At 38.8% G+C, this 6,094-nt stretch overlaps 1 pseudogene; it reads right to left on the bottom strand.

Annotated features, from left to right (window-relative positions):
* Positions 1–4,007: 4,007 nt before the first annotated feature.
* Positions 4,008–5,673, bottom strand: LOC102838439 (annotated as a pseudogene).
* Positions 5,674–6,094: the final 421 nt, after the last annotated feature.

Below are 6,094 nucleotides of genomic sequence, written 5' to 3'. Positions count from 1 at the left end.
TATTAATCTTTTGGATTTCTGTTTGTAGTTTTTGTATTTTCTCCAATCCTTTATCTATTTTGTTTGATTGTTCCTCTGGTGTTTTCCTGAATTCTTTGAATTGTTTTCTTTGGTCTTTCTGTTATCATTTTGGGTAAGTAATTATCATTCTCTTGAATTCTTTTTCAGGTAATTCCAATTCCTTTTTTTCCTTAAAAGCAAGTGACTCTTGTTCACTTATTTCAGCCACTCTGTCCTGTTTCTTCATGTGAACAAAAATCGTCTGTTGCTTTTGAGATATTGTAGTGTTGTTATATTTGTATTAAGTTGATGGTTGCATGTCTGTGTATTCTTATGCACTCACCAACATGGGTGTGATTAGGGAATGAGCTTGTGCACGTTCTCTGTTCACTCTTCATGCAGTTCAGTGTAGGATGGTTTTGGCTGATGTTGGTTGTTGTCATTGATTCAGTGTATAGAAGTTAGACTGATTCTTGCCAATTACAAAACAAAAAGAGGGAAAAGTGCCATTACAGAACTTCTAATGGCTGTAAAGGGTATGATTGTGGCTGGGCTGTATGGACACAGATGCTATGTCTTATTGGGTGAGGCAAGAAGAGAAAATACACACACAAAAGAGAAGGAAAAGTAACAAAGAAAGCAAACAACAGTACAAATAGAAAAGGAAAAAGGACAGAAAAATAAGCAGGCAAAAGTTAGAAGAAGAATACAAAAACTAAAGAGAAAAAAGTGGTAGAGATAAAAATAAAGAGAAAATAAAAAGAAAGAAAAGGAACTGAACACAATTAGGAGAAGGAATGATTAATAAAATTGGCAAAACATTGGTAAAACGGACCAATCCTCATGTTAGAGTTCCATATACCTCATTTGCATGGTCCTACAACACATGATGCACTGTATCTTATTTACATTATTATCACAGTATCCAATCCCCTTGGTTGACCACAAACACCTCACATTTACCTAGTCCTGCCTAGTCATTTGGTAGACATTACAAAGATTTAATTGAGTACAAGAGCCATATCAAATAATTTACTACATTATACTTGGTGAGATTCTGACATTAGTTAGCAAAAAACAAGAGATCAAGTGATTCCTGGAAACCAGGATTTTTGTATACTATAAAGGAGAGCTTTTTAGGTCCAATTTCTCATCTGTGCTCTTTCCCTCTCTCTTATTCCTTATGAACCTGCAGAACATTTGACACAACAAGATTCATTCAGGCTAGTTTGGGTCGGTTGAGGCTCCCCTTTGATGTCCCACTATCTATGGAGCAGACACTATGGAGCAGATGGTATGTTGCACAATTCTAAAGAAATGAAAGTTATCATCTAGTGTTTGAGCATCATTTTGTGGTTTGCAAAGTGCTACACATTAAGTATCACATTTGATCCTCATTATAGCCCTGTGAGATTGTTAGAGTGGTGAGTTATTGTCAGATATCCTCATCTAACTTCACAAGGAGGAGGAGAGAAAATCACTACCATCAGCATCATCACAAGGCTTATTGCTGTGAGGCAGAGGTCAGCCAGACCTCCAACCTCCATCCTCCAACCTTTTTACCAGTTCTGACACAAGCGATTTCTCTCACTCACTTTCTAATTTTCAACTGTGTTTGGCAGTTTTTTGAAACGGCCACAGAAAATTCACAAACCATACTCACAGATATGGGGTTTACTAGGTGGGTAACAGGTTACAATTCAGGATCAGGAAGGACTCAAGATACAGTTCTTCAGTGAAGACAGCCTCTTCTGAACTGTGACGGAGGTAGGTCTTTCTCTTGCCCCTTGACTGGCCTGTTTTGCTTGGGCAAGTGTTACAATTTTTGATCTCCACCAACAAGTGCCCAAAGATACCCACTCCATCAATAAGGCTCCTGCCCAAAGACACTCATCTCTCTTGCTCCGTGGGTTGGCATACACACTGTAGCCACTTCCCTCTGTGGACCATGAAGCCCTCTGTATCATCTCACCCTGGTCTTCTGGTTCTGCTAGCTCTGGTTTTCTTTTGTCACTTTTCACCAGTGTTACAGATCTCTCACTGTATCCTGGGTCTAGAAGGTACACAGTGCAGGGATTCCGCTCCCAACTTTTCTTCTTGATCTTGGTGAGGTTCCCTCATTAAGGTTCCATACACCTTATTTGTATTATTAGCAGCCTGCTCAATCTGCTTGGTGGGCCACAAGTACCTTACATTTTGTGAGAGTCACAAAGACCATAGCTAGGAGGGCCAATACTGCAGCATGCATTATTAGCCTCACTTAAACAAAACAAAAGAAAATGAAAGGCAATTGCCATCCCATTTGATTCTCCAGACCTTTCTTCTAAGAACATCTCTGGGTGAACTGGACCTACCAACTACGTGGTTATCAGTAGGTGCATTAATCTCTTGTATCACTTAGGACTAATGAAGCTTCCTCAGGGAGATGAGGAGATTTTGCTTTCCTAACTTCTTTGCTACACTGTCTTGGTCCCATTTTTGCTTCTGGATTTTTTCTTTTTCTTTTTCATTTTACATTAAAAAAAAAAAAAAAATTTGTTGTGAATTGAGTGAATAGAGCAGATCAGCAGTTTTACACTCAGCAAATAATATACTTTGCTTCATTACAATGATTGTAATCTCCTCCATGTACTATCAGTTAACAGTACTTACCTCTATTTCCTTTAATTCTTTTTTTAAAAAACATCTTATAGTGAGTTGAGTGAAGGTTTACAGAACAGACCATCAGGTTTATATTTTTAAAAAATTGTGTACTTTGCTACATTACAATGTTTGCAATTCCCCCATGTACCAACAGTTAACAGTATTTACCTCTATTCACTTTAACTATTGCATTCCTCCCTGTGTCTCCTGCTATCATCTTTCCTCCCAATTGTATGTTGCCTGTCCCATAGCCCATATTAATATATAACTATCCTCTGTTATTGTTGATGTTAAGTGCCATTGAGTCAATTCCAACCCATAGCAACTGTGTATAAGGTTTCCAAGGAGCAGCCGGTGAGTTTGAACCACAGACCTTGCAGTTCAAATGACTTTGCAGTCTGACGCATTAGCCCACAGTGTCACACCAGGACTCCGTACCTGATTGCTCATGAATAATTTTCCAATCTTCTGCCTGTTGTAACCATCATAGATTGGTTCTTTAATCAAGAAAACCTTCTCTTAACTTTTTACAACATTGATTACATAAAATATATGTCCTTTGGTGATTGATTAAATTCACTCAACATAATGTCCTCCAGGTTCATCCATGTTGTAATGTGTTTTGCAGATTCATCATTATTCTTCAACGTTGCGTAATGTTCCATTGTGTGTGTGTACCAAAGTTTTCTTAACTATTCTTCTGTTGACAGGCATTTAGGCTGTTTCCATTCATCTGTGTGTGTGTGTGTGTGTGTGTGTGTAGTTGAACACATCATTAAACAAATTTCTATTTGTACTCCACCTGAGACTTTCCCCTAACCACTAATTGGGAGTGAAGGTCCAGAGAGCTTTTGTGAAGAAGGTAGAGCACAAGTAATGTGCTGGTCAGGAAGCCAGGTACCGATGTACTTTATAATGGAGAAAAAGGGGATTACAGGGAGATTTCTGTTTCAGTCTTTAGTCCACTCAAGACTTATAGAAAACGACTTCATGGGGTGGGGGGGACAGAGAGTGTGTGGTAGTGGTGGAGGATGGTAGGAGTGGTAAACACAAGTTCATAGACTACAAAAGGAAAAAGGAACACTTCTGAGTCATAGTGGATCAGGATGGGTGGGCCACAGTGGATTATCAATTAAATAGCATCAGCAATTACTTCTGAAACCTGTTTCCATTTATTTCTGAAGTAAATTCTTCTCCTGGACAGGTCATGTTGTACTTTAAAAGTGTCATTAGAAGGTAACAGCTTTTAAATATTCTTTTGCCTCTTGCTTCCAGGTGATTTCCTTTCATACTGTTAAAAACTAGAAACTGTGTAAACCTTACATGATGGAAGAAGAATCTTTTGATACAGGTGAGGGCAGGAGCTAGATGAATTTACACAGTAAGTGAGAAAGTCTCAATCTCATTCCATGTCTTTGACCTAATGGAGATGACAGTTTATTTCTTCTGAAGAAGCCAGTAATGGACACTTGTCTGTTGGTTTGCCCAGAGGAAAGTCCCTTTCTTGGGGTTCTTTTGTTTCTCTTTGGATTTTTACCCCCAGTCATGGCAGGAAGTCTGTGCACAGAGGATGTTGTCGCTTTACACTCCTCTTCACAGTCTGTGCAGGACTCACTCTTGTAGAGTTTCTCCGATGCAGCCTTCCTCATCCACATAGGTTTTAGATTTCAGCACACACTTCTGTTTTCTCCACTTGAGTCCTTGATGGAAGGCGGCTCTGGCTCGATCTTTGGCAATGGTTCAGCAGGTGGAGAAAGAAGCAGGAGTAGGTGGAGATGGTGCCTTGGCTTCATAAGTCCCAGGAGAGGAGAGTCTGGTATGGCTTCATCTTCACTAGAAGATGAAGCATGACTCGTCTCCTTTTTTTCTTCATGTTTTCTGTTTCTTTTGTATCATCATTAGATAACTCTACTCACTTCCCCTCTTTTATTCTTTCTGCTGCATCTTAACAGGTTCTGCTTTTTTGCTGGACAACAACATAGGGACTGTCAGCTTTGGTTCAGTGACAGACACTGAAGGTTGTTCCACTATTTTTTCTTCTTTCACTGCTTGTTCTGAATCCGAATTGACTTTAAGTTCCAAAACAATTACTCATTATATTCCCTTGCTGCCAGCTGATGATGCCTCTTTTTTTTTTCCTCTAGTTTTACTTTAATCAGCTATCCTTAAATAAATTAAAATTATTGCTATTAATAATGATAAAATTATAATTTGTTTCCATAAACTGTAGTAAGATAGCATTATGTTATAAAGAAGTACCAGAAATTATTCAGCATATGCTTAAGAGATGATGAGATTAAAAAAAAATATATATTTAATACATTTCTTGAATCAGTATCTAAAGAATCCATTCTTCTTCTCTAAATGCTTGCCAGACTCTGACTTTCACCTTGATGAAAGTTTAGCCTCTGTTTTACTTTAGCCTCTGTTTTTCTTTCCTTGTTGTTAGTGTCTTGAGTTTTAGAAGCAGCTTTGGCAGCCAACATTCCCATAACTCCTTTGGGCTGCTGGGAGACCTATTTGGAGATGGGTGGTCCATGGCTATTGGTGGTTATCTGTTATTGGCTTGTGTCTCACTCATACTGCTCATGCTCTTTGGAAGATGAGAAGTCAGCAGGTGCTCTACAGACTGCCGCTGCACACTGTACAATGCTGTATTTGCTGCAGGTCTGCAAGTTGCTTTTAAGGATGTCATAGTTGGTATTGAACAGATGCCCACTGTCCTTTAGCATTGCTTTCTGGATGCTGTGCACATGGATGCTGACAGTCACAACTATCTTGGACTTCACTGCTTCCAACTTCTCTTCTCTCACTACTGCAACCTTGTGGCAAGAAAATCCATTCTGAATGAGATGGTCAGACACCAGTTACAGTTGGCTTCTGAATTTTCATTTTGTTTTTTTTCAATATAATATTACAACATCTGTTTGGCCTCATTAACAAGAAGTCCTCGTGTATAGCTCAGCCATTCATATGCCACGATCTTGTTTTGGTCCATGATAAATTTATTTATATTTCCAGATAAAGCTGGTCTGCCGTAATGCTGCAGCCTTGGACCCCGCTGCCTGCTAGCCCAATTCATAGCCACAGTCTTTGCTCCCTTATTCCCTCTCAGGTCTGGGGTGGTTTCCCCTGGCTCCATCTTTTGGATGTATCTCTTCTAAATAGCATATTGAAGTGTCCTTTTTTCTTATCTATTATGTTTTCTCTCTCTCTTGACTGAAGTATTTAATCCATTTATATTCAGTGTAATTTTTTGTGGTGCTGCTGGTTTCTTTGTTCCATATTATTTTCTGTGCAGAATACATTAAAAAAAAAAGTTTTATTGTGAATTATGTGATAGTTTACATGGGAGAACATTAGTTTTACATTCATCCTATTGTATATTGTTTCATTGCCATGGTTACAGTCCCCTTCATGCATCATCAACCAATCAAAGGGTATACACTAC

This window comes from Chrysochloris asiatica, unplaced genomic scaffold, assembly GCF_000296735.1.
Source record: "Chrysochloris asiatica unplaced genomic scaffold, ChrAsi1.0 scaffold00042, whole genome shotgun sequence".
Lineage (NCBI taxonomy): Eukaryota > Metazoa > Chordata > Mammalia > Afrosoricida > Chrysochloridae > Chrysochloris > Chrysochloris asiatica.
Note: the sequence above shows the minus strand (reverse complement) of the source record. Positions and strands in the feature narration are given on the sequence as shown.